General features: G+C 35.8%; 12 non-coding genes across 12 annotated transcripts; all 12 read right to left on the bottom strand.

The window, feature by feature from the left end:
• Positions 1-824: 824 nt before the first annotated feature.
• On the bottom strand, positions 825-897 carry TRNAK-UUU (transfer RNA lysine (anticodon UUU)). The gene has a single exon. It is a non-coding gene; the product is annotated as a tRNA-Lys (tRNA).
• A 5,130-nt stretch (positions 898-6,027) lies between these two features.
• TRNAK-UUU (transfer RNA lysine (anticodon UUU)) lies at positions 6,028-6,100 on the bottom strand. The gene has a single exon. It is a non-coding gene; the product is annotated as a tRNA-Lys (tRNA).
• Positions 6,101-6,399: 299 nt separating this feature from the next.
• On the bottom strand, positions 6,400-6,472 carry TRNAE-UUC (transfer RNA glutamic acid (anticodon UUC)). The gene has a single exon. It is a non-coding gene; the product is annotated as a tRNA-Glu (tRNA).
• A 3,271-nt stretch (positions 6,473-9,743) lies between these two features.
• On the bottom strand, positions 9,744-9,816 carry TRNAK-UUU (transfer RNA lysine (anticodon UUU)). The gene has a single exon. It is a non-coding gene; the product is annotated as a tRNA-Lys (tRNA).
• Positions 9,817-11,605: 1,789 nt separating this feature from the next.
• Positions 11,606-11,678, bottom strand: TRNAK-UUU (transfer RNA lysine (anticodon UUU)). Its single transcript has one exon. It is a non-coding gene; the product is annotated as a tRNA-Lys (tRNA).
• Positions 11,679-12,722: 1,044 nt separating this feature from the next.
• On the bottom strand, positions 12,723-12,795 carry TRNAK-UUU (transfer RNA lysine (anticodon UUU)). The gene has a single exon. It is a non-coding gene; the product is annotated as a tRNA-Lys (tRNA).
• Positions 12,796-13,836: 1,041 nt separating this feature from the next.
• Positions 13,837-13,909, bottom strand: TRNAK-UUU (transfer RNA lysine (anticodon UUU)). Its single transcript has one exon. It is a non-coding gene; the product is annotated as a tRNA-Lys (tRNA).
• Positions 13,910-14,207: 298 nt separating this feature from the next.
• TRNAK-UUU (transfer RNA lysine (anticodon UUU)) lies at positions 14,208-14,280 on the bottom strand. The gene has a single exon. It is a non-coding gene; the product is annotated as a tRNA-Lys (tRNA).
• A 1,041-nt stretch (positions 14,281-15,321) lies between these two features.
• TRNAQ-UUG (transfer RNA glutamine (anticodon UUG)) lies at positions 15,322-15,394 on the bottom strand. Its single transcript has one exon. It is a non-coding gene; the product is annotated as a tRNA-Gln (tRNA).
• Positions 15,395-15,694: 300 nt separating this feature from the next.
• TRNAE-UUC (transfer RNA glutamic acid (anticodon UUC)) lies at positions 15,695-15,767 on the bottom strand. Its single transcript has one exon. It is a non-coding gene; the product is annotated as a tRNA-Glu (tRNA).
• Positions 15,768-18,290: 2,523 nt separating this feature from the next.
• Positions 18,291-18,363, bottom strand: TRNAK-UUU (transfer RNA lysine (anticodon UUU)). Its single transcript has one exon. It is a non-coding gene; the product is annotated as a tRNA-Lys (tRNA).
• Positions 18,364-18,663: 300 nt separating this feature from the next.
• Positions 18,664-18,736, bottom strand: TRNAK-UUU (transfer RNA lysine (anticodon UUU)). The gene has a single exon. It is a non-coding gene; the product is annotated as a tRNA-Lys (tRNA).
• Positions 18,737-19,542: the final 806 nt, after the last annotated feature.

A 19,542-nucleotide genomic window follows, 5' to 3' on the forward strand; every position in this document is an offset into this window, starting at 1 on the left:
AAATCCAAACAAAAGTGTCAAATTCTTACGATCAACATGATACGTATGAGAATGATACAAACTTTTCAAAGCAACTTTCTGCCTGAACAGGAACCTGAACCCTAGACCCTCAGATTAAAAGTCTGTTGCTCTACCGACTGAGCTATCCAGGCTCTACGAAATTTAATACTGTACCTCAAATCGGAATTAATGTACATGTGAATAGATCTGCTTTAAGAGAGAGTGTTCAATTATGGTTTTATGGGTGATTCTAGAATATGCAAAGTGTCTAATCCTATTTCCAGCACAGATCATCTAGGGTGCTAATAGTTACAGAATAATGGTAAAATTCGATTGTACATTTGCAGTTTTGGCATTAAGCAAAAATCTAGAAAATCCAAACAAAATTTTCAAACCGTTTTGAACAACATCATACGTATGTGAATGATGCATACTTTTCAAAGCAACTCTCCGCCTGAACAGGGACTTGAACCCTGGACCCTCAGATTAAAAGATTGATGCTTTACCGACTGAGCTATCCAGGCTCTACAAAATATAATGCTGTACCTCAAATCGGAATTAATGTACATGTGAATAGATCTGCTTTAAGAGAGAGTGTTCAATTATGGTTTCATGGGTGATTCTAGAATATGCAAAGTGTCTAATCCTATTTCCAGCACAGATCATCTAGGGTGCTAATAGTTACAGAATAATGGTAAAATTCGATTGTACATTTGCAGTTTTGGCATTAAGCAAAAATCTAGAAAATAAAAACAAAAGTTTCAAACTTTTATGATGAACATCATACGTATATAAATGATGCATACTTTTCAAAGCAACTTCTCCGCCTGAACAGGGACTTGAACCCTGGACCCTCAGATTAAAAGTCTGATGCTCTACCGACTGAGCTATCCAGGCTCTCCAAAACATAATGCTGTACCCCAAATCGGAATTAATGTACATAAGAATACATCTCCTTTAAGTGAGAGTGTTCAATTAGGGATTCATGGTTGATTCTAGAATATGCAAAGTGTCTAATCCTATTTCCAGCATAGATCATCTAGGGTGCTAATAGTTACAGAATAATGGTAAAAGTCGATTGTACATTTGCAGTTTTGGCATTAAGCAAAAATCTAGAAAATCCAAACAAAAGTGTCAAACTCTTACGATCATGATGATACGTATGTGAATGATGCATACTTTTCCAATAAATTCTTCGCCTGAACAGGGACTTGAACCCTGGACCCTCAGATTAAAAGTCTGGTGCTCTACCGACTGAGCTATCCAGACTCTCTGAAACATAATACTGTACCCCAAATTGGAATTAATGTATATAAGAATAGATCTCCTTTAAGTGAGAGTGTTCAATTAGGGATTTATGGGTTATTCTAGAATATGAAAGTGTCTATCCAATTTCCAGCATAGATCATCTGGGGTGATAATATTTACAGAATAATGGTAAAAGTCGATTGTACATTTGCAGTTTTGGCATTAAGCAAAAATCCAGAAAATGCAAACAAAAGAGTCAAACTCTTAAGATCAACATGATACGTATGTGAATGATACATACTTTTCAAAAAAATTCTCCGCCTGAACAGGGACTTGAACTCTGGACCCTCAGATTAAAAGTCTGATGCACTACCGACTGAGCTATCCAGGCTCTACAAAATTAAGTACTGTACCTCAAATCGGAATTAATGTACATGTGAATAGATCTGCTTTAAGAGAGAGTTTTCAATTATGGTTTTATGGGTGATTCTAGAATATGCAAAGTGTCTAATCCTATTTCCAGCATAGATCATCTAGGGTGCTAATAGTTACAGAATAATGGTAAAAGTCGATTGTACATTTGCAGTTTTGGCATTAAGCAAAAATCTAGAAAATCCAAACAAAAGTGTCAAACTCTTACGATCAAGATGATACGAATGTGAATTATGCATACTTTTCAAAGCAATTCTCTGCCTGAACACGGACTTGAACCCTGGACCTTTAGATTAAAAGTCTGATGTTCTACCGACTGAGCCAACCAGGCCCTCCGAAATATAATGCTGTACCCCAAATCGGAATTAATGTACATAAGAATACATCTCCTTTAAGTGAGAGTGTTCAATTAGGGATTTATGGGTTATTCTAGAATATGCAAAGTGTCTATCCTATTTCCAGCATAGATCATCTGGGATGCTAATATTTACGGAATAATGGTAAAAGTCGAATGTACATTTGCAGTTTTGGCATTAAGCAAAAATCTAGAAAATCCAAACAAAAGTGTCAATCTCTTAATATCAACATGATACGTATGTGAATGATACATACTTTTCAAAAAAATTCTCCGCTTGAACAGGGACTTGAACCCTGGACCCTCTGATTAAAAGTCTGATGCTCTACCGACTGAGCTATCCAGGCTCTAAAAAATATAATACTGTACCTCAAATCGGAATTAATGTACATGTGAATAGATCTGCTTTAAGAGAGAGTGTTCAATTAGGGTTTTATGGGTGATTCTAGAATATGCAAAGTGTCTAATCCTATTTCCAGCATAGATCATCTAGGGTGCTAAAAGTTACATAATAATGGTAAAATTCGATTGTACATTTGCAGTTTTGGCATTAAGCAAAAATCTAGAAAATCCAAACAAAAGGTTCCAACTCTTTTGATCAACATCATACGTATGTGAATGATGCATACTTTTCAAAGCAACTCTCCGTTTGAACAGGGACTTGAACCCTGGACCCTCAGATTAAAAGTTCGATGCTCTACCGACTGAGCTATCCAGGTTCTACAAAATATAATACTGTACCTCAAATCGGAATTAATGTACATGTGAATAGATCTGCTTTAAGAGAGATTGTTAAATTATGGTTTCATGGGTGATTCTAGAATATGCAAAGTGTTTAATCCTATTTCCAGCACAGATCATCTAGGGTGCTAATAGTTACAGAATAATGTTAAAATTCGATTGTACATTTGCAGTTTTGGCATTAAGCAAAAATCTAGAAAATCCAAACAAAAGTTTCAAACTTTTATGATCAACATCATACGTATATGAATGATACATACTTTCAAAAAAAATTCTCTGCCTGAAAAGGGACTTGAACCCTGGACCCTCAGATTAAAAGTCTGATGCTCTACCGACTGAGCTATCCAGGCTCTAAAAAATATAATACTGTACCTCAAATCGGAATTAATGTACATGTGAATAGATCTGCTTTACGAGAGAGTGTTCAATTATGGTTTTATGGGTGATTCTAGAATATGCAAAGTGTCTAATCCTATTTCCAGCATAGATCATCTAGGGTGCTAATAGTTACAGAATAATGGTAAAATTCGATTGTACATTTGCAGTTTTGGCATTAAGCAAAAATCTAGAAAATCCAAACTAAAGTTTCAAACTTTTATGATCAACATCATACGAATATGAATGATGCATACTTTTCAAAGCAACTTCTCCGCCTGAACAGGGACTTGAACCCTGGACCCTCAGATTAAAAGTCTGCTGCTCTACCGACTGAGCTATCCAGGCTCTCCAAAACATAATGCTGTACCCCAAATCGGAATTAATGTACATAAGAATACATCTCCTTTAAGTGAGAGTGTTCAATTAGGGATTCATGGGTGATTCTAGAATATGCAAAGTGTCTAATCCTATTTCCAGCATAGATCATCTAGGGTGCTAATAGTTACAGAATAATGGTAAAAGTCCATTGTACATTTGCAGTTTTGGCATTAAGCAAAAATCTAGAAAATCCAAACAAAAGTGTCACACTCTTACGATCATGATGATGCGTATGTGAATGATGCATACTTTTCCAAGAAATTCTTCGCCTGAACAGGGACTTGAAACCTGGACCCTCAGATTAAAAGTCTGATGCTGTACCGACTGAGCTATCCAAGCTCTCTGAAACATAATGCTGTACCTCAAATTGGAATTAATGTATATAAGAATAGATCTCCTTTAAGTGAGAGTGTTCAATTAGGGATTTATGGGTGATTCTAGAATATGAAAGTGTCTATTCTATTTCCAGCATAGATCATCTGGGGTGATAATATTTACAGAATAATGGTAAAAGTCGATTGTACATTTGCAGTTTTGGAATTAAGCAAAAATCTAAAAAATGTAAACAAAAGTCTCAAACTCTTAAGATCAACATGATACGTATGTGAATGATTCATACTTTTCAAAAAAATTCTCCGCCTGAACAGGGACTTAAACCCTGGACCCTCAGATTAAAAGTCTGATGCTCTACCGACTGCGCTATCCAGGCTCTACAGAATAAAATACTGTACCTCAAATCGGAATTAATGTGCATGTGAATAGATCTGCTTTAAGCGAGAGTGTTCAATTATGGTTTTATGGGTGATTCTAGAATATGCAAAGTGTCTAATCCTATTTCCAGCATAGATCATCTAGGGTGCTAATAGTTACAGAATAATGGTAAAATTCGATTGTACATTTGCAGTTTTGGCATTAAGCAAAAATCTAAAAAATCCAAACAAAAGTGTCAAACTCTTACGATCAACATGATACGTATGCGAATGATGCATACTTTTCCAAGAAATTCTTCGCCTGAACAGGGACTTGAAACCTGGACCCTCAGATTAAAAGTCTGATGCTGTACCGACTGAGCTATCCAAGCTCTCTGAAACATAATGCTGTACCTCAAATTGGAATTAATGTATATAAGAATAGATCTCCTTTAAGTGAGAGTGTTCAATTAGGGATTTATGGGTGATTCTAGAATATGAAAGTGTCTATTCTATTTCCAGCATAGATCATCTGGGGTGATAATATTTACAGAATAATGGTAAAAGTCGATTGTACATTTGCAGTTTTGGAATTAAGCAAAAATCTAAAAAATGCAAACAAAAGTCTCAAACTCTTAAGATCAACATGATACGTATGTGAATGATTCATACTTTTCAAAAAAATTCTCCGCATGAACAGGGACTTGAACCCTGGACCCTCAGATTAAAAGTCTGATGCTCTACCGACTGAGCTATCCAGGCTCTACAGAATATAATACTGTACCTCAAATCGGAATTAATGTGCATGTGAATAGATCTGCTTTAAGCGAGAGTGTTCAATTATGGATTTATGGGTGATTCTAGAATATGCAAAGTGTCTAATCCTATTTCCAGCATAGATCATCTAGGGTGCTAATAGTTACAGAATAATGGTAAAATTCGATTGTACATTTGCAGTTTTGGCATTAAGCAAAAATCTAAAAAATCCAAACAAAAGTGTCAAACTCTTACGATCAACATGATACGTATGAGAATGATACAAACTTTTCAAAGCAACTTTCTGCCTGAACAGGAACCTGAACCCTAGACCCTCAGATTAAAAGTCTGTTGCTCTACCGACTGAGCTATCCAGGCTCTACGAAATTTAATACTGTACCTCAAATCGGAATTAATGTACATGTGAATAGATCTGCTTTAAGAGAGAGTGTTCAATTATGGTTTTATGGGTGATTCTAGAATATGCAAAGTGTCTAATCCTATTTCCAGCACAGATCATCTAGGGTGCTAATAGTTACAGAATAATGGTAAAATTCGATTGTACATTTGCAGTTTTGGCATTAAGCAAAAATCTAGAAAATCCAAACAAAATTTTCAAACCGTTTTGAACAACATCATACGTATGTGAATGATGCATACTTTTCAAAGCAACTCTCCGCCTGAACAGGGACTTGAACCCTGGACCCTCAGATTAAAAGATCGATGCTTTACCGACTGAGCTATCCAGGCTCTACAAAATATAATGCTGTACCTCAAATCGGAATTAATGTACATGTGAATAGATCTGCTTTAAGAGAGAGTGTTCAATTATGGTTTCATGGGTGATTCTAGAATATGCAAAGTGTCTAATCCTATTTCCAGCACAGATCATCTAGGGTGCTAATAGTTACAGAATAATGGTAAAATTCGATTGTACATTTGCAGTTTTGGCATTAAGCAAAAATCTAGAAAATAAAAACAAAAGTTTCGAACTTTCATGATGAACATCATACGTATATAAATGATGCATACTTTTCAAAGCAACTTCTCCGCCTGAACAGGGACTTGAACCCTGGACCCTCAGATTAAAAGTCTGATGCTCTACCGACTGAGCTATCCAGGCTCTCCAAAACATAATGCTGTACCCCAAATCGGAATTAATGTACATAAGAATACATCTCCTTTAAGTGAGAGTGTTCAATTAGGGATTCATGGTTGATTCTAGAATATGCAAAGTGTCTAATCCTATTTCCAGCATAGATCATCTAGGGTGCTAATAGTTACAGAATAATGGTAAAAGTCGATTGTACATTTGCAGTTTTGGCATTAAGCAAAAATCTAGAAAATCCAAACAAAAGTGTCAAACTCTTACGATCATGATGATACGTATGTGAATGATGCATACTTTTCCAATAAATTCTTCGCCTGAACAGGGACTTGAACCCTGGACCCTCAGATTGAAAGTCTGATGCTCTACCGACTGAGCTATCCAGGCTCTCTGAAACATAATAATGTACTGCAAATTGGAATTAATGTATATAAGAATAGATCTCCTTTAAGTGAGAGTGTTCAATTAGGGATTTATGGGTTATTCTAGAATATGAAAGTGTCTATCCAATTTCCAGCATAGATCATCTGGGGTGATAATATTTACAGAATAATGGTAAAAGTCGATTGTACATTTGCAGTTTTGGCATTAAGCAAAAATCCAGAAAATGCAAACAAAAGAGTCAAACTCTTAAGATCAACATGATACGTATGTGAATGATACATACTTTTCAAAAAAATTCTCCGCCTGAACAGGGACTTGAACTCTGGACCCTCAGATTAAAAGTCTGATGCACTACCGACTGAGCTATCCAGGCTCTACAAAATAAAATACTGTACCTCAAATCGGAATTAATGTACATGTGAATAGATCTGCTTTAAGAGAGAGTTTTCAATTATGGTTTTATGGGTGATTCTAGAATATGCAAAGTGTCTAATCCTATTTCCAGCATAGATCATCTAGGGTGCTAATAGTTACAGAATAATGGTAAAAGTCGATTGTACATTTGCAGTTTTGGCATTAAGCAAAAATCTAGAAAATCCAAACAAAAGTGTCAAACTCTTACGATCAAGATGATACGAATGTGAATGATGCATACTTTTCAAAGCAATTCTCTGCCTGAACACGGACTTGAACCCTGGACCTTTAGATTAAAAGTCTGATGCTCTACCGACTGAGCTATTCAGGCCCTCCGAAATATAATGCTGTACCCCAAATTGGAATTAATGTACATAAGAATACATCTCCTTTGAGTGAGAGTGTTCAATTAGGGATTTATGGGTTATTCTAGAATATGCAAAGCGTCTATCCTATTTCCAGCATAGATCATCTGGGATGCTAATATTTACAGAATAATGGTAAAAGTCGAATGTACATTTGCAGTTTTGGCATTAAGCAAAAATCTAGAAAATCCAAACAAAAGTGTCAAACTCTTAATATCAACATGATACGTATGTGAATGATACATACTTTTCAAAAAAATTCTCCGCCTGCACAGGGAATTGAACCCTGGACCCTCTGATTAAAAGTCTGATGCTCTACCGACTGAGCTATCCAGGGTCTACAAAATATAATACTGTACCTCAAATCGGAATAAATGTACATGTGAATAGATCTGCTTTGAGAGAGAGTGTTCAATTATGGTTTTATGGGTGATTCTAGAATATGCAAAGTGTCTAATCCTATTTCCAGCATAGATCATCTAGGGTGCTAAAAGTTACAGAATAATGGTAAAATTCGATTGTACATTTGCAGTTTTGGCATTAAGCAAAAATCTAGAAAATCCAAACAAAAGTTTCAAACTCTTTTGATCAACATCATACGTATGTGAATGATGCATACTTTTCAAAGCAACTCTCCGCCTGAACAGGGACTTGAAACCTGGACCCTCAGATTAAAAGTCTGATGCTCTACCGACTGAGCTATCCAAGCTCTCTGAAACATAATGCTGTACCTCAAATTGGAATTAATGTATATAAGAATAGATCTCCTTTAAGTGAGAGTGTTCAATTAGGGATTTATGGGTGATTCTAGAATATGAAAGTGTCTATTCTATTTCCAGCATAGATCATCTGGGGTGATAATATTTACAGAATAATGGTAAAAGTCGATTGTACATTTGCAGTTTTGGCATGAAGCAAAAATCTAAAAAATGCAAACAAAAGTCTCAAACTCTTAAGATCAACATGATACGTATGTGAATGATACATACTTTTCAAAAAAATTCTCCGCCTAAACAGGGACCTGAACCCTGCACCCTCAGATTAAAAGTCTGATGCTCTACCGACTGAGCTATCCAGGCTCTACAGAATATAATACTGTACCTCAAATCGGAATTAATGTGCATGTGAATAGATCTGCTTTAAGCGAGAGTGTTCAATTGTGGTTTTATGGGTGATTCTAGAATATGCAAAGTGTCTAATCCTATTTCCAGCATAGATCATCTAGGGTGCTAATAGTTACAGAATAATGGTAAAATTCGATTGTACATTTGCAGTTTTGGCATTAAGCAAAAATCTAAAAAATCCAAACAACAGTGTCAAACTCTTACGATCAACATGATACGTATGAGAATGATGCAAACTTTTCAAAGCAACTCTCTGCCTGAACAGGAACCTGAACCCTAGGCTCTCAGATTAAAAGTCAGATGCTCTACCGACTGAGCTATCTAGGCTCTACAAAATTTAATACTGTACCTCAAATCGGAATTAATGTACATGTGAATAGATCTGCTTTAAGAGAGAGTGTTCAATTATGGTTTTATGGGTGATTCTAGAATATGCAAAGTGTCTAATCCTATTTCCAGAATAGATCATCTAGGGTGCTAATAGTTACAGAATAATGGTAAAATTCGATTGTACATTTGCAGTTTTGGCATTAAGCAAAAATCTAGAAAATCCAAACAAAATTTTCAAACCGTTTTGATCAACATCATACGTACGTGAATGATGCATACTTTTCAAAGCAACTCTCCGCCTGAACAGGGACTTGAACCCTGGACCCTCAGATTAAAAGATCGATGCTCTACGGACTGAGCTATCCAGGCTTTACAAAATATAATACTGTACCTCAAATCGGAATTAATGTACATGTGAATAGATCTGCATTAAGAGAGAGTGTTCAATTATGGTTTCATGGGTGATTCTAGAATATGAAAAGTGTTTAATCCTATTTCCAGCACAGATCATCTAGGGTGCTAATAGTTACAGAATAATGTTAAAATTCGATTGTACATTTGCAGTTTTGGCATTAAGCAAAAATCTAAAAAATCCAAACAAAAGTGTCAAACTTTTACGATCAACATGATACGTACGTGAATGATGCATACTTTTCAAAGCAACTCTCCGCCTGAACAGGGACTTGAACCCTGGACCCTCAGATTAAAAGATCGATGCTCTACGGACTGAGCTATCCAGGCTTTACAAAATATAATACTGTACCTCAAATCGGAATTAATGTACATGTGAATAGATCTGCTTTACGAGAGAGTGTTCAATTATGGTTTTATGGGTGATTCTAGAATATGCAAAGTGTCTAATTCTATTTCCAGCATAGATCATCTAGGGTGCTAATAGTTACAGAATAATGGTAAAATTCGATTGTACATTTGCAGTTTTGGCATTAAGCAAAAATCTAGAAAATAAAAACAAAAGTTTCAAACTTTTATGATGAACATCATACGTATATGAATGATGCATACTTTTCAAAGCAACTTCTCCGCCTGAACAGGGACTTGAACCCTGGACCCTCAGATTAAAAGTCTGATGCTCTACCGACTGAGCTATCCAGGCTCTCCAAAACATAATGCTGTACCCCAAATCGGAATTAATGTACATAAGAATACATCTCCTTTAAGTGAGAGTGTTCAATTAGGGATTCATGGTTGATTCTAGAATATGCAAAGTGTCTAATCCTATTTCCAGCATAGATCATCTAGGGTGCTAATAGTTACAGAATAATGGTAAAAGTCGATTGTACATTTGCAGTTTTGGCATTAAGCAAAAATCTAGAAAATCCAAACAAAAGTGTCAAACTCTTACGATCATGATGATACGTATGTGAATGATGCATACTTTTCCAAGAAATTCTTCGCCTGAACAGGGACTTGAACCCTGGACCCTCAGATTAAAAGTCTAATGCTCTACCGACTGAGCTATCCAGGCTCTCTGAAACATGATGCTGTACCCCAAATTGGAATTAATGTATATAAGAATAGATCTCCTTTAAGTGAGAGTGTTCAATTAGGGATTTATGGGTGATTCTAGAATATGAAAGTGTCTATCCTATTTCCAGCATAGATCATCTGGGGTGCTAATATTTACAGAATAATGGTAAAAGTCGATTGTACATTTGCAGTTTTGGCATTAAGCAAAAATCTAAAAAATGCAAACAAAAGTCTCAAACTCATAAGATCAACATGATACGTATGTGAATGATACATACTTTTCAAAGCAACTCTCTGCCTGAACAGGAACCTGAACCCTAGACCCTCAGATTAAAAGTCTGATGCTCTACCGACTGAGCTATCTAGGCTCTACAAAATTTAATACTGTACCTCAAATCGGAATTAATGTACATATGAATAGATCTGCTTTAAGAGAGAGTGTTCAATTATGGTTTTATGGGTGATTCTAGAATATGCAAAGTGTCTAATCCTATTTCCAGAATAGATCATCTAGGGTGCTAATAGTTACAGAATAATGGTAAAATTCGATTGTACATTTGCAGTTTTGGCATTATGCAAAAATCTAGAAAATCCAAACAAAATTTTCAAACCGTTTTGATCAACATCATATGTATGTAAATGATGCATACTTTTCAAAGCAACTCTCCGCCTGAACAGGGACTTGAACCCTGGACCCTCAGATTAAAAGATCAATGCTCTACCGACTGAGCTATCCAGGCTCTACAAAATATAATACTGTACCTCAAATCGGAATTAATGTACATGTGAATAGATCTGCTTTAAGAGAGAGTGTTCAATTATGGTTTCATGGGTGATTCTAGAATATGAAAAGTGTTTAATCCTATTTCCAGCACAGATCATCTAGGGTGCTAATAGTTACAGAATAATGTTAAAATTCGATTGTACATTTGCAGGTTTGGCATTAAGCAAAAATCTAAAAAATCCAAACAAAAGTGTCAAACTCTTACGATCAACATGATTTGTATGTGAATGATACATACTTTTCAAAAAAATTCTCTGCCTGAACAGAGACTTGAACCCTGGACCCTGAGATTAAAAGTCTGATGCTCTACCGACTGAGCTATCCAGGCTCTAAAAAAAAAAAAAATACTGTACCTCAAATCGGAATTATTGTACATGTGAATAGATCTGCTTTATGAGAGAGTGTTCAATTATGGATTTATGGGTGATTCTAGAATATGCAAAGTGTCTAATCCTATTTCCAGCATAGATCATCTAGGGTGCTAATAGTTACAGAATAATGGTAAAATTCGATTGTACATTTGCAGTTTTGGCATTAAGCAAAAATCTAGAAAATCGAAACAAAAGTTTTAAACGTTTATGATCAACATCATACGTATATGAATGATGCATACTTTTCAAAGCAACTTCTCCGCCTGAACAGGGACTTGAACCCTGGACCCTCAGATTAAAAGTCTGATGCTCTACCGACTGAGCTATCCAGGCTCTCCAAAACAGAAGGCTGTACCCCAAATCGGAATTAATGTACAAAAGAATACATCTCCTTTAAGTGAGAGTGTTCAATTAGGGATTCATGGGGGATTCTAGAATATACAAAGTGTCTAATCCTATTTCCAGCATAGATCATCTAGGGTGCTAATAGTTACAGAATAATGGTAAAAGTCGAATGTACATTTGCAGTTTTGGCATTAAGCAAAAATCTAGAAAATCCAAACAAAAGTGTCAAACTCTTACGATCAAGATGATACGAATGTGAATTAAGCATACTTTGCAAAGCAATTCTCTGCCTGAACAGGGACTTGAACCCTGGAACCTCAGATTAAAAGTCTGATGCTCTACCGACTGAGCTATCCAGGCCCTCCGAAATATAACGCTGTACCCCAAATCGGAATTAATGTACATAAGAATAGATCTCCTTTAAGTGAGAGTGTTCAATTAGGGATTTATGGGTTATTCTAGAATATGCAAAGTGTCTATCCTATTTCCAGCATAGATCATCTGGGATGCTAATATTTACAGAATAATGGTAAAAGAAGATTGTACATTTGCAGTTTTGGCATTAAGCAAAAATCTAGAAAATCCAAACAAAAGTGTCAATCTCTTAATATCAACATGATACGTATGTGAATGATACATACTGTTCAAAAAAAATTCTCCGCCTGAACAGGGACTTGAACCCTGGTCCCTCAGATTAAAAGTCTGATGCTCTACCGACTGAGCTATCCAGACTCTAAAAAATATAATACTGTACCTCAAATCGGAATTAATGTACATGTGAATAGATCTGCTTTACGAGAGAGTGTTCAATTATGGTTTTATGGGTGATTCTAGAATATGCAAAGTGTCTAATCCTATTTCCAGCATAGATCATCTAGGGTGCTAATAGTTACAGAATAATGGTAAAATTCGATTGTACATTTGCAGTTTTGGCATTAAGCAAAAATCTAGAAAATCCAAACAAAAATTTCAAACTTTTATGATGAGCATCATACGTATATGAATGATTCATACTTTTCAAAGCAACTTCTCCGCCTGAACAGGGACTTGAACCCTGGACCCTCAGATTAAAAGTCTGATGCTCTACCGACTGAGCTATCCAGGCTCTCCAAAACATAATGCTGTACCCCAAATCAGAATTAATGTACATAAGAATACATCTCCTTTAAGTGAGTGTAGTCAATTAGGGATTCATGTGTGATTCTAGAATATGCAAAGTGTCTAATCCTATTTCCAGCATAGATCATCTAGGGTGCTAATAGTTACAGAATAATGGTAAAAGTCGATTGTACATTTGCAGTTTTGGCATTAAGCAAAAATCTAGAAAATCCAAACAAAAGTGTCAATCTCTTACGATCATGATGATACGTATGTGAATGATGCATACTTTTCCAAGAAATTCTTCGCCTGAACAGAGACTTGAACCCTGGACACTCAGATTAAAAGTCTGATGCTCCACTGACTGAGCTATCCAGGCTCTCTGAAACATAATGCTGTACCCCAAATTGGAATTAATGTATATAAGAATAGATCTCCTTTAAGTGAGAGTGTTCAATTAGGGATTTATGGGTGATTCTAGAATATGAAAGTGTCTATCCTATTTCCAGCATAGATCATCTGGGGTGATAATATTTACAGAATAATGGTAAAAGTCAATTGTACATTTGCAGTTTTGGCATTAAGCAAAAATCTAGAAAATGCAAACAATAGAGTCAAACTCTTAAGATCAACATGATACGTATGTGAATGATACATACTTTTCAAAAAAAATCTCTGCCTGAACAGAGACTTGAACCCTGGACCCTCAGATTAAAAATCTGATGCTCTATCTTCTGAGCTATCCAGACTCTACGAAATAAAATACTGTACCTCAAATCGGAATTAATGTACATGTGAATAGATCTGCTTTAAGAGAGAGTTTTCAAATATGGTTTTATGGGTGATTCTAGAATATGCAAAGTGTCTAATCCTATTTCCAGCATAGATCATCTAGGGTGCTAATAGTTACAGAATAATGGTAAAAGTCGATTGTACATTTGCAGTTTTGGCATTAAGCAAAAATCTAGAAAATTCAAACAAAAGTGTCAAACTCTTACGATCAAGACGATACGAATGTGAATTATGCATACTTTTCAAAGGAATTCTCCGCCTGAACAGGGACTTGAACCCTGGACCCTCAGATTAAAAGTCTGATGCTCTACCGACTGAGCTATCCAGGCCCTCCGAAATATAATGCTGTACCACAAATCGGAATTAATGTACATAAGAATACATCTCCTTTAAGTGAGAGTGTTCAATTCGGGATTTATGGGTTATTCTAGAATATGCAAAGTGTCTATCCTATTTCCAGCATAGATCATCTGGGATGCTAATATTTACAGAATAATGGTAAAAGTCGATTGTACATTTGCAGTTTTGGCATTAAGCAAAAATCTAGAAAATCCAAACAAAAGTGTCAATCTCTTAATATCAACATGATACGTATGTGAATGATACATACTTTTCAAAAAAATTCTCCGCCTGAACAGGGACTTGAACCCTGGACCCTCAGATTAAAAGTCTGATGCTCTACCGACTGAGCTATCCAGGCTCTAAAAAATATAATACTGTACCTCAAATCGGAATTAATGTACATGTGAATAGATCTGCTTTAAGAGAAAGTGTTCAATTATGGTTTTATGGGTGATTCTAGAATATGCAAAGTGTCTAATCCTATTTCCAGCATAGATCATCTAGGGTGCTAAAAGTTACAGAATAATGGTAAAATTCGATTGTACATGTGCAGTTTTGGCATTAAGCAAAAATCTAGAAAATCCAAACAAAAGTGTCAAACTCTTACGATCATGATGATACGTATGTGAATGATGCATACTTTTCCAAGAAATTCTTCGCCTGAACAGGGACTTGAAACCTAGACCCTCAGATTAAAAGTCTGTTGCTCTACCGACTGAGCTATCCAGGCTCTCTGAAACATAATGTTGTACCTCAAATTGGAATTAATGTATATAAGAATAGATCTCCTTTAAGTGAGAGTGTTCAATTAGGGATTTATGGGTGATTCTAGAATATGAAAGTGTCTATCCTATTTCCAGCATAGATCATCTGGGGTGATAATATTTACAGAATAATGGTAAAAGTCGATTGTACATTTGCAGTTTTGGCATTAAGCAAAAATCTAAAAAATGCAAACAAAAGTCTCAAACTCTTAAAATCAACATGATACGTATGTGAATGATACATACTTATCAAAAAAATTCTCCGCTTGAACAGGGACTTGAACCCTGGACCCTCAGATTAAAAGTTCGCTGCTCTACCGACTGAGCTATCCAGGCTCTACAAAATATAATGCTGTACCTCAAATCGGAATTAATGTACATGTGAATAGATCTGCTTTAAGAGAGAGTGTTCAATTATGGTTTCATGGGTGATTCTAGAATATGCAAAGTGTCTAATCCTATTTCCAGCACAGATCATCTAGGGTGCTAATAGTTACAGAATAATGTTACAATTCTATTGTACATTTACAGTTTTGGCATTAAGCAAAAATCTAAAAAATCCAAACAAAAGTGTCAAACTCTTACGATCAACATGATACGTATGTGAATGATACATACTTTTCAAAAAAATTCTCTGCCTGAACAGGGACTTGAACCCTGGACCCTCAGATTCAAAGTCTGATGCTCTACCGACTGAGCTATCCAGGCTCTAAAAGATATAATACTGTACCTCAAATCGGAATTAATGTACATGTGAATAGATCTGCTTTACGAGAGAGTGTTCAATTATGGTTTTATGGGTGATTCTAGAATATGCAAAGTGTCTAATTCTATTTCCAGCATAGATCATCTAGGGTGCTAATAGTTACAGAATAATGGTAAAATTCGATTGTACATTTGCAATTTTGGCATGAAGCAAAAATCTAGAAAATCCAAACAAAAGTTTCAAACTTTTATGATGAACATCATACGTATATGAATGATGCATACTTTTCAAAGCAACTTCTCCGCCTGAACAGGGACTTGAACCCTGGACCCTCAGATTGAAAGTCTGATGCTCTACTGACTGAGCTATCCAGGCTCTCCAAAACATAATGCTGTACCCCAAATCGGAATTAATGTACATAAGAATACATCTCCTTTAAGTGAGAGTGTTCAATTAGGGATTCATGGGTGATTCTAGAATAAGCAAAGTGTCTAATCCTATTTCCAGCATAGATCATCTAGGGTGCTAATAGTTACGGAATAATGGTAAAAGTCGATTGTACATTTGCAGTTTTGGCATTAAGCAAAAATCTAGAAAATCCAAACAAAAGTGTCAAACTCTTACGATCATGATGATACGTATGTGAATGATGCATACTTTTCCAAGAAATTCTTCGCCTGAACAGGGACTTGAAACCTGGACCCTCAGATTAAAAGTCTGTTGCTCTACCGACTGAGCTATCCAGGCTCTCTGAAACATAATGTTGTACCTCAAATCGGAATTATTGTATATAAGAATAGATCTCCTTTAAGTGAGAGTGTTCAATTAGGGATTTATGGGTGATTCTAGAATATGAAAGTGTCTATCCTATTTCCAGCATAGATCATCTGGGGTGATAATATTTACAGAATAATGGTAAAAGTCGATTGTACATTTGCAGTTTTGGCATTAAGCAAAAATCTAAAAAATCCAAACAAAAGTGTCAAACTCTTACGATCAACATGATACGTATGAGAATGATGCACACTTTTCAAAGCAACTCTCCGCCTGAACGGGAACCTGAACCCTGGACCCCCAGATTAAAAGTCTGATGCTCTACCGACTGAGCTATCCAGGCTCTCCAAAACATAATGCTGTACCCCAAATCTGAATTAATGTACATAAGAATACATTTCCTTTAAGTGAGAGTGTTCAATTAGGGATTTATGGGTTATTCTAGAATATGCAAAGTGTCTATCCTATTTCCAGCATAGATCATCTGGGATGCTAATATTTACAGAATAATGGTAAAAGTCGATTGTACATTTGCAGTTTTGGCATTAAGCAAAAATCTAGAAAATCCAAACAAAAGTGTCAAACTCTTACGAACATGATGATACGTATGTGAATGATGCATACTTTTCCTAGAAATTCTTCGCCTGAACAGGGACTTGAAACCTGGACCCTCAGATTAAAAGTCTGATGCTCTACCGACTGAGCTATCCAGGCTCTCTTAAACATAATGCTGTACCTCAAATCGGAATTAATGTATATAAGAATAGATCTCCTTTAAGTGAGAGTGTTCAATTAGGGATTTATGGGTGATTCTAGAATATGAAAGTGTCTATCCTATTTCCAGCATAGATCATCTGGGGTGATAATATTTACAGAATAATGGTAAAAGTCGATTGTACATTTGCAGTTTTGGCATTAAGCAAAAATCTAAAAAATCCAAACAAAAGTGTCAAACTCTTACGATCAACATGATACGTATGAGAATGATGCACACTTTTCAAAGCAACTCTCCGCCTGAACGGGAACCTGAACCCTGGACCCCCAGATTAAAAGTCTGATGCTCTACCGACTGAGCTATCCAGGCTCTCCAAAACATAATGCTGTACCCCAAATCTGAATTAATGTACATAAGAATACATTTCCTTTAAGTGAGAGTGTTCAATTAGGGATTTATGGGTTATTCTAGAATATGCAAAGTGTCTATCCTATTTCCAGCATAGATCATCTGGGATGCTAATATTTACAGAATAATGGTAAAAGTCGATTGTACATTTGCAGTTTTGGCATTAAGCAAAAATCTAGAAAATCCAAACAAAAGTGTCAAACTCTTACGAACATGATGATACGTATGTGAATGATGCATACTTTTCCTAGAAATTCTTCGCCTGAACAGGGACTTGAAACCTGGACCCTCAGATTAAAAGTCTGATGCTCTACCGACTGAGCTATCCAGGCTCTCTTAAACATAATGCTGTACCTCAAATTGGAATTAATGTATATAAGAATAGATCTCCTTTAAGTGAGAGTGTTCAATTAGGGATTTATGGGTGATTCTAGAATATGAAAGTGTCTATCCTATTTCCAGCATAGATCATCTGGGGTGATAATATTTACAGAATAATGGTAAAAGTCGATTGTACATTTGCAGTTTTGGCATTAAGCAAAAATCTAAAAAATGCAAACAAAAGTCTCAAACTCTTAAAATCAACATGATACGTATGTGAATGATACATACTTTTCAAAAAAATTCTCCGCTTGAACAGGGACTTGAACCCTGGACTCTCAGATTAAAAGTTCGCTGCTCTACCGACTGAGCTATCGAGGGTCTACAAAATATAATGCTGTACCTCAAATCGGAATTAATGTACATGTGAATAGATCTGCTTTAAGAGAGAGTGTTCAATTATGGTTTCATGGGTGATTCTAGAATATGCAAAGTGTCTAATCCTATTTCCAGCACAGATCATCTAGGGTGCTAATAGTTACAGAATAATGTTAAAATTCGATTGTACATTTACAGTTTTGGCATTAAGCAAAAATCTAAAAAATCCAAACAAAAGTGTCAAACTCTTACGATCAACATGATACGTATGTAAATGATACATACTTTTCAAAAAAATTCTCTGCCTGAACAGGGACTTGAACCCTGGACCCTCAGATTAAAAGTCTGATGCTCTACCGACTGAGCTATCCAGGCTCTAAAAGATATAATACTGTACCTCAAATCGGAATTAATGTACATGTGAATAGATCTGCTTTACGAGAGAGTGTTCAATTATGGTTTTATGGGTGATTCTAGAATATGCAAAGTGTCTAATTCTATTTCCAGCATAGATCATCTAGGGTGCTAATAGTTACAGAATAATGGTAAAATTCGATTGTACATTTGCAATTTTGGCATTAAGCAAAAATCTAGAAAATCCAAACAAAAGTTTCAAATTTTTATAATGAACATCATACGTATATGAATGATGCATACTTTTCAAAGCAACTTCTCCGCCTGAACAGGGACTTGAACCCTGGACCCTCAGATTAAAAGTCTGATGCTCTACCGACTGAGCTATCCAGGCTCTCCAAAACATAATGCTGTACCCCAAATCGGAATTAATGTACATAAGAATACATCTCCTTTAAGTGAGAGTGTTCAATTAGGGATTCATGGGTGATTCTAGAATATGCAAAGTGTCTAATCCTATTTCCAGCATAGATCATCTAGGGTGCTAATAGTTACGGAATAATGGTAAAAGTCGATTGTACATTTGCAGTTTTGGCATTAAGCAAAAATCTAGAAAATCCAAACAAAAGTGTCAAACTCTTACGATCATGATGATACGTATGTGAATGATGCATACTTTTCCAAGAAATTCTTCGCCTGAACAGGGACTTGAACCCTGGACCCTCAGATTAAAAGTCTGATGCTCTACCGACTGAGCTATCCAAGCTCTACAAAACAAAATACTGCACCTCAAATCGGAATTAATGTACATGTGAATAGATCTGCTTTAAGAGAGAGTTTTCATTTATGGTTTTATGGGTGATTCTAGAATATGAAAAGTGTCTAATCCTATTTCCAGCATAGATCATCTAGGGTGCTAATAGTTACAGAATAATGTTAAAATTCGATTGTACATTTGCAGTTTTGGCATTAAGCAAAAATCTAAAAAATCCAAACAAAAGTGTCAAACTCTTACGATCAACATGATACGTATGAGAATGATGCACACTTTTCAAAGTAACTCTCCGCCTGAACAGGAACCTGAACCCTGGACCCCCAGATTAAAAGTCTGATGCTCTACCGACTGAGCTATCCAGGCTCTCCAAAACATAATGCTGTACCCCAAATCGGAATTAATGTACATAAGAATACATCTCCTTT

Source organism: Leptodactylus fuscus, chromosome 1, assembly GCF_031893055.1.
Source record: "Leptodactylus fuscus isolate aLepFus1 chromosome 1, aLepFus1.hap2, whole genome shotgun sequence".
In the NCBI taxonomy this organism is placed as follows: Eukaryota; Metazoa; Chordata; class Amphibia; order Anura; family Leptodactylidae; genus Leptodactylus; species Leptodactylus fuscus.